Source organism: Eulemur rufifrons, chromosome 18 (assembly GCF_041146395.1).
Source record: "Eulemur rufifrons isolate Redbay chromosome 18, OSU_ERuf_1, whole genome shotgun sequence".
NCBI lineage: Eukaryota > Metazoa > Chordata > Mammalia > Primates > Lemuridae > Eulemur > Eulemur rufifrons.
The window spans coordinates 24,375,273-24,387,589 of record NC_091000.1 but is presented as its reverse complement, the minus strand read 5'-3'; positions in this window follow the sequence as shown (position 1 = coordinate 24,387,589).

Below are 12,317 nucleotides of genomic sequence, written 5' to 3'. Positions count from 1 at the left end.
ACTTTTTAATGCCACTCTGTAATTTTTACTCAATATAATAAGACAATATAACAGAAGAAAATGGAAAAAATATTGAAAGATGATATTCATATTCTGTAAGAAAAAATACAACTGAAGATGACATTATTTATATAGAAAATCAAGGCCTTCAAAAATATTCAAAATTTAATATGTCATTTGCATTTATCACCGGCAAAGGGATAGTTAACATTTATCTGGTATCTAGTCATCTTTTGATTTACTTCAATGTACCTCCTTCCCAAGTTTCTTGATTTTCAAGTAAAATGCATTTAAATACTTCTACTAAGGATTTCAATAACAATTTTCCCTCAAAGTATTTTCTGTATTTCCTATTTCTATTAGGTATTTTCTGTTGTAAGATATCTAAAAGTATTTCTGTAAAATTTGGTGAGGATAATTTTGGGAAAATTTATTTTATTTTATTAAAAATATTTATTTTAAATATCAGTTATTTAAAAATAGTAATAACTGAATATTCTAAATGGAATAATAATATGCATAAATTAAATGAAGAAAATTATTTATTCCTCTTTTCAGGCTATAAAGGGAACCACCCTCATTAAATTCTACTTGAAATTGTATGTATCAATGAAAACTACACAGGGTTATCAACTTTTTATCTTTGCCAATTTTTATCTTTTCTATAATTTTATTTCAATCTACTTTATGCCAATAAAATAAAATTCAACTGAATAGAAAGCTACACTGTGGTCACGTATTAGAAAAAAATTACCATAAAGATACGCATTTATCTTAATTTTGTATATTAAGTTGATATAATTTCCCTAAAACTCCAAGTGACTCTTTATTCAACTTGAGCAAACGTTTTAAAAATCCATCTGAAATAACAAACAACAATTCGCAAAGTAATTTAAGCAGCAGAGTAATGAGAGTACCAGAACAATAAGCTTTACCAAACATTTGTAAAGATACCATTATATGAAATTTTACAGGTTCAGAATAAATAGATCAATATCTCAGGAAGCAATGTTAGCAATTATATAAAACAGCTAAATATCTTTTTATTGATGATGAATTTTAGAAAAAATATTATGAGAGCAAGTAATGATTTATATTTTCTAGTAGGCCCTCTGTTCTTCCCTTGACAAAAACAGAAGGAAGATGGAGTGTTTAGAAACAGTCATTAGGCAGATAAGTGATGTTCTAAAAAGAGGCAGAATGGTGTATATTGGGGGTGAAGAGGAGAGAATGAGGGGAAATACGAGAAAGTTACTTTAACATCTGCCTTGAGCGGAAACACTTAAGAACCAGAGAACTGAATAAATAGGATGTTCAATGAGATTCCATGAGAAAAACCTCTTTAAGGAGATTTAGAGTAAAGCTCTGCATTGTTCATTAAGCTTTCTAGTTTTGATTACGATATCTTTGAAACAATATAGAGATTCGATCATGAGGATCCCAAGATTCTATTTATATTACATATATTTTAAATATTATTATTTAAAAAGGTGATATTTCAAATAATTGCAGAAAACTAAATATTACTTAGGTGGCTCAAGACATTGGGAAATTTTGTACTGGTTATATTGATAGAAGAAACATACCTTAACACAATAAAAGCCAAATATGCTAGACCCACAGCTAGTATCACAGTGAATGGTAAAAAACTAAACCAAGTAGACACTGAAAGGTCTTTTGAACATACACTTTTGAAAGAGAAGACTGTAATTTTTCCATCTAGTTCTCTAAAAAGATAATTCTCTAGATAAGAAAGGCTCTTAACTTGCACTTAAAAAATAGGCAAGCAGCTGCTTACCATGTACCCCTTTGCTTTACCAGCTATGCCTTAATAGCTATTTAATAACTTGAATCTTTTGCCTCTTCTTTAAAAAGAACTCATGGGAAACCTCTGAGCCTCGGAGCACCAAATTGTTTTTACCTCAAGGCATTTTGTTGTAATGCTATTTCCATTTATATCCTTAATACCTCTCAACGTCACCACATCAGGGTGTCCTTCCCTGACTACTATAAAAAAGACACCCAACTGTCACTTACTGTTCCTTTACCTTGCTTCTTTCCCCTCCACATCCTATCTAGCAGTATGATATGTATTTATGTATTTATTGTCTGCCTTTCCTTCTAGAAGTGAGCTCCATGCTGAAAGCAGAGCCCAGCAGTTTGTAGAAAAACATTTGTTCTGCAAATCAATAAGCTACATACTCAGCAACTTCTTCATATCACTCACATGAGGACATTGGGCTATGCTTACATGCAGTCTGATCTAAGGATCACAATAAACATAGATATTCTGGTTCAACATCAGTCTTAGAAAAGGAAAATATTTTTAGATTAATATTCATGCACTAAGTAGCTACTCATAATTTTACAAGTCTTATAGGAAATGTTTTATTTTATTATTTTTTTTAGGAAGTATATTCCTCTGGGTTTCCCAACCCATAATGGCAGATAATAGACAAAATCAAGACACAATAAAGCCAACTCTAAGGAAACACTGATTTTTCTTTTCTCTGTTGTAGATTCAATGGTATTGGTATTTTCTGGTGTTTCAGGATGCATATGCCTAATAGTATTATGTGCAGAGATATATAATAAAAGTAAATATTCTGGAAATATTATACAAAGTCATGAATTTCTTGAAAACTGAAACATCTATAAAGATAATATCAATATTTTATCATATTTTCATTCATTTACTTTTATTTAGTAAACAACTATCTTCACAGACTACCTTTAATAAAGTAATCTATTCTTACTGCCTTTTATTTAGAAAGGTTTATAAGTTGCTATTTCATAAATCTGAAGAAATCAAGTATGAATATTTTCTAGTGTCATATAGCTATGAAAAGTCAATGTTATTAGTTTAAAGTAATTCAGTATTCACTTATAATTCTTATAGCTCTGTATGAGAAAATTGTAATTTATTTTCAGTTCACATAAGTGTTGCAAGCCCACTCTCATCCTAGTTTTTGTATATACAGACAGATATGTATTATATAATATTTACTATATATATAGTACATATCAAATTTTTGTTATTGATGATATATTAACATATATCTTATCAACAGTGTATATAACTTATCAATATAATAGAATTGTCATCTGATAGTATGTTAATACAATAGAACTTGTCATACAAACTCTGAAATTTTATAGTATATCGTTTGAGAAAAACAGACTTCATGCATTTCATTCAGTTATGTGTGTAGTTTCTGAGATACCAGGAGGTTTGTGATTTTTTATGGTAAGACTCCCTGACTCTCACTCAATGTAAAGAGTTCAGTGAACTGTGCCAAAAAAGTGCCTCAAGTTGATAAATAGAGAGCATTTGACTAGATCAGAAAAGGCCCCACAAAGATTAGGACAATAGAAATAGAACCAGCTAGTAAGGAATATGTTAAGAGCTATTCCAAAAGCTTTGTGCTAGCTTGCCATTTCTTTTATATTACTGTCTTTTCATTAGTACTCTACTAAATACCCTGGCAGTTTACATATCTCTTAATTATAACAATGATCACTTGGCATGCAGTATTTCTAGTTGTATGCATGACCTATATCTCTCATTATATTGTAATTTCTTGACAAGAGGAAACACAATGTTATCATTTTCTTTTTACTTTGAACAGTGCACAGAATATTGGATGATCAATAAGTGTTTCTTTAGTTGGGCAGGTCTTACATACAAATCTTAAAGACACCAGGTAAATTTATCAATTTTGATAATTGCTAAGTAATTTATATTTTTATAAATATCACTCAAAGTTCACACTTATTATAAGAACCTCAGACTATGTTTTCCTTGGATAAAATATACCACTGTCCCTTTCAATAATCTATACTATGTGACAATTCTTACCGCTTGTACATTCACCTGTATGAATGACTGGTCAAAGGAGATATTTATGAAAGATCAGCAAAAGTAGGTATTGTGGTTGTTGCTTTAAAAAAAATTATAGAGTTTTCAAAATCAATGCTCTGTTTTTACTACTGGACAAGGACTGCAGCGTTTGAAAAATTTGGGATTATTTTATTCACTTGATGTTTCTGAGAGCTTCATGGGGCATATAGGTATTTTTAACTCATTTATGCGGCTGTATTCTTTTCTAAATTCACTTTTTTTTCTTTTGCATAAACATGAAATGTGCCTTTCAATCCATATTGTGTATCTTCTGCTTAAACGAAGGCAATTGTCAGTGTGAGGAAAGACAGATAAGGTAGACAGTTATTTTTCAAAGAAAGAAGTGACAGTCTTTTGTTCTGGAATGCCTTTTTCATTTATGAGATATTTTCTGATGCGTCTATCAGAGCTGGTTAGCAGTGCAGTGCTCAATATTTCAGAATATGCCTGCATTCCCCCATTCCTGATGACCTTTTGATATGCCATTTAATGTGACTTAAAGGAAAGACTCTCAACCTCTCCATCACCCTAGTGGCTGGTATTTATAAATATATGGAAACATAGAAAATATAAAAGTGAAAATTGAGCATTTGTGCATTGAATTTAGGAAGAGGAAGATAACATGAATGAATAAGGTTTAATTGCTTTCAATTAAGAACTGAACATTGATTAGGAAACTTGTAAAATGTTAACAATAACACAATAATTGCCTGAAATATAGAGATTGCCCACCTCCAAATTCACCAGATTTTTAACTTTTAACATTAAGTAGACTATATATAGATTAAACAAGATTTAATTTCACTACCTTTATTCAATTAGTAAATTTTTTTTGTTTCTAACATTTTTTCTTATGGTAAGTGTACTAATAAATAAATATACACAAACACATACTACACACACAAAGAAAGAGAGAGATACTTTCTTTTTCTCACTTTGGAGAAAGTGAGCCCATCAAGGTGATAGAAGAATACATAGATCTTTTTATTTTTTATTTTTTTTACTTTGTATCCAAGTTTAACCTTTCAAGTTTTGGTAGCTTTATTACTGGGAATAAATTGTGCTTGCCAATTCTGTTTTCAACCAGACACACTTCAAAAAAGCCATAGGGAGTAGTTTTCACCCTCTGTCCATGATGTAGGTACTGTTTCTTTGGGGATTGCATGACTTGGAATATCCATATTTGGAGTGGTTTTCTTATCTCCCATTTTTAGGAAAATTATATAATTTTAAAGGTTACTTTACACTGTGTACAATGTGGTTTTCCATTAGCTCATTTCCTGCTTCCATGAAGGATAAAGTTCTAATTCTCTTCTTCCAGAATAAAATTCACACACCCTAATTTCAAATCTAAGCCTGTTTGTTTTACTACAAGAAAGTATTTCAAATACTTAGGGTAAAACTAATTATTACACAGAGTAGCAGAATGAGCCCTAGGTAGATTTTGAAGATTTGGGTCATGTCTTAGTTTAATATTTTTTTCTCTAAAGTACTTATTTTATTTCTAACAATCAATGGTCACACATCGCCCACTAATATCATCCAACCACCCTGCAAGTGCATTCCATTGTCCAAAACTATGCTCAATATAATCAAACTAGTCAAAACATCTACAAATTGGATCCACAGTTATCATTACAAATAAATAAAAACACATACATATCGTATCTCTTCTAAATTATAAACAACATACATCAGGGTTTGATAATTTTAAATTTGATTAAAAATTCCTACATTTATCTGCTCTTATTTGAAAAAACTAATTAAGTGATATGTAACTAATGAACTCTACCATTCATTATTACACATTACTTTAATAAAAGCAGTAATGCCAATAAGGCTAAAAGCCATCACAGTGTGATTCACACCACCCTGTTTTAAATGTATAAATAGTTGAAGAGGGTCATCATATAAAACCATATAAATGATTGATGAGAAATATCATACAAAATTGATTCTTTATTATATGAATTTCACCTTGGATTTCAGTCTCAAGTTATTTATTAAATTTATTTTTATTATATATATTTAAGTTATGCAACATGACATTTTAAGATATATGTATACACACACACACTGAAATGATTATTAAAGTCAAGTAAATTAACATAACATATCCATCAGCTCATATAGTTCTTTTTTGTGTATGGCAAAAGTACTTAAAATCTATTTTCTTGCTAAATTTCCAGTATCCAGCACACTATTATTAACTATATTCTTTATGTTGTATGTTAGATCTCTACATTAATTTATCCTACATAACTGAAACTTGGTACCATTTGACCTCCGAGGTCAGAATAGCACTTCAGACAAAGCAGTAAAATAGCCTACAATTGCTTTTGCTACTAAAATTATCTATGTCTTTTTTAAACTCTCTTAAAAACTAAAAAAATTAACACAGTGAAATGTTTAAATGCATCATGATAATTCCTAATTTTCATACCACTATGATTGAAAATGAATGTGCCATTTTGTAAGAAACATTCTGCATTCTCAAGAGATCCAATTTTCCATGCTGCATAAATGCTATATAAAATTGTTTGAAACTTTTCATACCATGGCACCTTTGTTTGTAATGTTGTTTTAAAAGCATGAAGGTTAAGCCCATAGAACATTGCTTGTAAAATTAGCTTTGCACACTAATTATGTATAACTCTACATATATCCATATTTTTTATCAAGTATCCATAATACTTGAACAATAAAAAGACATTGTTTGGAAGTCTTATTACCAAATATAGTTATGAAGTTTGCTTTTTGATTAATGAATAGATAAAGCATTTTAAGTCTTTGCTATTTGTGACCGCCCCTTCACTTATAAGCTGGTTGACAGAGTTCAATTATAGCTACCTTATTTCTAATTGCTACATGTCACATTGATTGATTGTTGTCAATTACTAGCAGTCAGTAGCAATGCTTCATTGCTTTATGTCAAGAATATGTATATATTTATTTTATTTCTTCCGTCCACCATAAAACGGCTGCTTGGAAATTCTGTTATTATCATGGGCCGCCCATTATCTAGCTCACTTGATCTGAGACTGAATAATTATCACTTTAAGGTTAGCACACTGGCCCTGATCTAAAGTGAGAAACTTTAGAATTCATACTTTCAAAGCTAACTATGAAATGGATAGTTAGTAAACTTTTGTTGAACGAATAAAACATACTCTGAGAAGAGTATATTTCTGTGTCTTTGTATTGAATCTCTTGCTCTTCTTGTGTACTTTTGCCAGGCTCTAACTAGAGCTCAGCAGAGTCCTTGCACATCCGTGGGTGATAACTGTCTAGTGGATGGATGGAGGATTGTTTATACTACGTAAACACAGGACTGAGTCATGGAAATAACATGTAATTTGAGGTCCTTGAGACTTGAGTTGCAATCTCTGCTCCATCATTCAGTAGCTGCATTCCTTTCCATTATTCCCTGTGACCTTCTACAGCCTCATTTATTACATATGTCTCTGTAGGATTTTTCTTAAGATTTAATGAAATTGTAAATGAAATAGGCTTAACATATTGTTTGCCATATATTGGGTTCTTAGTAATACCTATTTTCTTACTTTCTTTCACCAGCTATCTGATAATGGTCAGTTTGAAAAATTGCAAGACAGAAATTTGATATTGAAATTCAGTATCTAAAGCAAAGTTAGTTGTAGTATTACCACAAAGCTGACTTAGAAGTTTATCATAACACCTTCCTTCAAACAGAGTTATAGCTCTTTCAAGAGCAAGAGGCCACTACTATTTATTTTAAAGGACACAAATTATTCAATATACCTAATAAGCTATGAAACACATTGCTTACACATATTGGAATCTAACTCTGGCTGAAATGTAGTTTATAATTTCAAAAGAAGAAAATTTAAAATTAGGATGAACAATAAAGTCAAATACCACTGGGCCACTGGAAGGGACACACAACTCTAAAGCAGGGAATTCTAGATCCCCTACCACTGAAAAAAGCATATATATCAAAAGAAATATGAAGTGGAAAAAAACCCTGAACTGCTTCAACCATACTAAAAAAAAAAAAAAAAAAAAAAGACCTTACAAAACTGTAATTAAAAGTAGCCCTATTGGCCGGGTGCAGTGGCTCACGCCTGTAATCCTAGCACTCTGGGAGGCCGAGGCAGGAGGATTGCTTGAGCTCACGAGTTTGAGACCAGCCTGAGCAAGAGCGAGACCCCATCTCTACTAAAAATAGAAATTAGCTGAACTAAAAATATATGTAGAAAAAAATTGGCCAGGCATGGTGGCACATGGCTGTAGTCCCAGCTACTCGAGAGGCAGAGACAGAAGGATCCCTTGAACCCAGGAGTTTGACGTTGCTGTCAGCTAGACTGATGCCACAGCACTCTAGCCCAGGCAACAGAGCGAGACTCTGTCTCAAAAAAAATATATATATATAGCCCTACTTTGTCAGTACATACAATTATTAGGTAATCACTGGAGTTATTGATTGGGAGAAACAAGACAGAGGAAGTGTTTTTTGCAATATGACACTTAGATATCCCATTAATTTGATTTTCAATGGGAATACTGAGTTGTGGGAAAAGGGATAATTTCCTTTCATTTTATTTTTCTCCCAGTTGATCAGGGTTCTCAACATTAACAAATGTCTAATGAATAAATGTAGTTCTTTTATTCACATTCTAATACAGTATCATCATTAGCTTTTGGTAATGAATTCAGGAAGCATATATAGCAAGATTATTATTTTTTGATTATGGTATCATCTGTTAGAAAAAAATTTCCTTTTTTTTTTAAAAGAAAGTTGCCTTTAGTGCTCTTTTAAATGTAGATTTTTATAATGCATGTATCTTAACTGTTTGAAAATGGAAAGCATCCACTATATACATATTAGCTTAAACATTGTATGAATAAATGGAAAGATATTTAGAGTAGTGGAATGGGAACAGAAATGGATTCTGTCACATATGGGCTCAAATCCTGGTTCTGTCCCTGATTAGTTGTCTAATTTTGGAAATATTTGTAGTAACACAAAAGCTATAAAGTATTTGAGGATTAGAGAGAGAAATAAAATGTATTTTTCATAGTAGGTATCAATAAAGGCTTATTTATTCATTATTTTAGAAGGTCAGGGTATTAGTGGTTGAAATTCTAGTTAGGAGGTTTGCCTGATAGTCCATTATAGAAAGAATGTAGGCTTGAACAAAGAACATATAATTCAGAGATAAAAATATAAAGAGCCATTGAGCTATTTTCAGGCAGAGAATTGTTGTGCGTTGATGGCTGATTGGAAGTTGCATAAAAGCAAGAAAAAGGAATAAAAAAGAACTGCAGAGTTTTGAACTTTTGGGACTTTAAGGACAGTGGTTTCAGATTGGCACAAATGAAAAGCAGTTTGGAATAGATGATGGTAATTAAAGTTTGGAAATTCTAGTTGAGAATGCTATTTGAAACTCTGTCCCAGAATTTGACTTTCCTAATACTCAATGATAGAAGCTAAAGGTAGGATCAAAATAAAATAAAACAACTCAAGTGGCAATCAAAGAAAGGTAAGTACTCTAATGTCTTATAATTTCTAACACTGGATGTCATAGTAGGAGAAGATTCTCGAGTAAAGAAGTAGAAGCAGAGTACTCCACTACTAGGTCCCACAGAGTTGAGTTCACAGTACCTTAAGAATCTTTATTAATATTCCCAAATCTGAGGAGAGACATATTATATGTTTTTCCACTTTTGGTTAAGAATTATTGGAAAGAGCTGTGGGGAATAAGTAGGTAGGCTGAGGAAAACAAATGAAGGAAATGATTCTGGCTGAACAAAATAAATCCTCCAGGGCTATTTTTAAACAGGTTAAATAATTGGGATCACTTAAAAGTTGGTCTTCTTTCTATGCCTTTGATACTTATGGGAATTAAATTCTGTATAGATATTTTTAAAACTCTCAGAAGAAAAAGCATAGCCCATTTATTCTAAAATAGACTGCAGTTTTATGTACTCAGCTAAGATTTTCACCTCCTCTCATCATCCGTTCCAGGGCATACTCAGCCCTAAAACTATAGCTCAAAGGAGAAAACAAATGTTCTCAGATACAGTGGGAAGGATGACAAGAATTCTCACACAGTCATCAAAGCAAATTCCAGTGTCAGACAGAATTTGAAATTTATAGTTAGAACAAGAAAGAAAAGATAAACCACTAAAAATCAAATCACTGTCACAGTGTAAAGGCTTGAGATGATCAGAGTTGTTGCAAATAACATTTAATACAAAACATTTAGAGCAAACAAAGGGATATCATATTTCTAGAATGCAGAGATCCAAAATGGAAAATAAAATTTATTTTCTTAAAGTGAAGAAAGAAGTGAATCTAAATATCAAAGTTTCCTGTGGTCTAAGGAATTTAATAAAACTGAGGCATATTCCAGTACAGCAATAGTTTTCAAAGATGGAAGAAGGGAAAAAAAAAAGAGAGAATGATTTGGTAATCCAGGAAAGAAAACAAATTGTTATACAGGATAAAATTATCAGGTAAGTCCCAAATCTTTTAAAAAAACCAGACAAACAGAATAAATGTCTGAAGACAATGTAGCAATGTGTACAAAGTCAGAGGGAGGAAATACCTTGAGAAGTTTAGAATCAGCATATGAGATATTCAGGAACAGAATCCATTGACATGCTTGATGAAACATGACAAAATTAATAAATATAGCACCCTTGAGCTCTTCTACTGAATGGAATGGGAAATTACCTACCTGACCACTATATGTATTCAGATAAAAGATGAATTTCAATATTGAACTTGGCAAAGGTGTGGCTGATTTGGGTCACCATTGTTCCTAATTTGGGTCATGAGATTTGGTCTGATATTTCACCTTCATTCCCATACTTTTGGAAATGTTTGAAATGTTTATAATAGGCATATACCATTTTTACAAAAATAATTGAGTAATTTTGTTTAAACATAAAAAAATGGTAGCAACTATACCACAATATTTATAGAAATGAAATCAGGTAATGGGGAAATGGGTATTACACTTTTATTTCCTGTATTTTATTTTTAGGAACATATAAAAATTAAGAAAAACTTTCAAAAATTAGTGGAAAATATGTTAAGATTGAGGTCCCTTTAAGATACTTTGGTGTAGATGTTTATAATGCAATTGGGAGAGTAAACTGAAGGTCAAGTTTTGAGAAATATATTTGATAAACATTTAACCAAAAGTAATAAATGGAACTGAAGGAGTAGACATTGTTTCAGAAAGTACCAGCAAATGACAATAAGAGTTTTGAGGACAAAGACCTGAGGCCATGACTGCATTTAAGAAGCAGATGATAGAATAAACTCAGAAAATACCAGATACGTTGCTCACTTATCCCTTTAATTTGTGGATAGGCTGAAAAATCATGAACAAAAAAGGCAACAGAACCAACTTTCTTTTACTGGTTGTGGTGTGTTTCCTACACTGAGAAAATGTATTTCTTCTTTATTAAGTAACAGTGTCTTAGTGATGATTAGCTTAATCAATTAAGGTTCAATCGGTCTGCAAATGTTTTACTGTTCAGTATCAGTTTTAATTCACTAGATGTCATTTTTTTCTGGATGGCATTATTTGCTAAAATAACTATTAGAGTATTAAATTTAACCCACAGAGCTTCTATAGATTTCTGATTCCCCACATTAGGGATTCCAGTTCTGTACTTCAATTTTATCATACCCTGTCATACTGGGTGCTCAGAAAATTTTTTCAGCTCCCTCTCAATCCAGTTCCTAGGAGAAATTTGACAGGGCACAAAGAAAGATCAACTTCTCAGGGTTTTTTTCCCCCAAAACAAATATAATTGCTATTTTCATTGATTATATTATAAAAATGAGGAAAATGAAATAGATTGTTTTATGTAAATTTAGTTCATATTTTGTAGTTCATTTAAACTTTGGTCAACATCTTCTATTTTAGTTATCTAAATATTATAATATGCCACAATTTTACTATAATTTTATTTAAAAAGGATACCTTTAAGTACTCACTTTGGTTTATTTAGGTGAAAGGCCTTATTAGATTTGAGCACATCTAGAATTATATTTGTAATTATATACTCTGATACATTAACTTTGAAATAAAGCCATTTTATTATTGAAATAATCTGTTTTATTATCCAAGTTCTTATATAACAGATAAATATTTGCAACTGACCATTATGTTAGGATAACTTTGTTTTATTGTTTTAAAAATCAGACTATCTTATTTAATTTAGCTTTTATTGGAAAACTAACACTAAGCTATGGGGTTCAATAGCAAAAATTCAGTTTTAAACTCATATTGTTACCCAGGTGGTTAGCATTAAAATCAGATAATTAAAAGAAAGGAAAATTAAATATCTATCTTTTAGTATATGAAAAACTCTTAAATTATAATTTGAATCTTATATTTAAATTTCTAGTAACTTT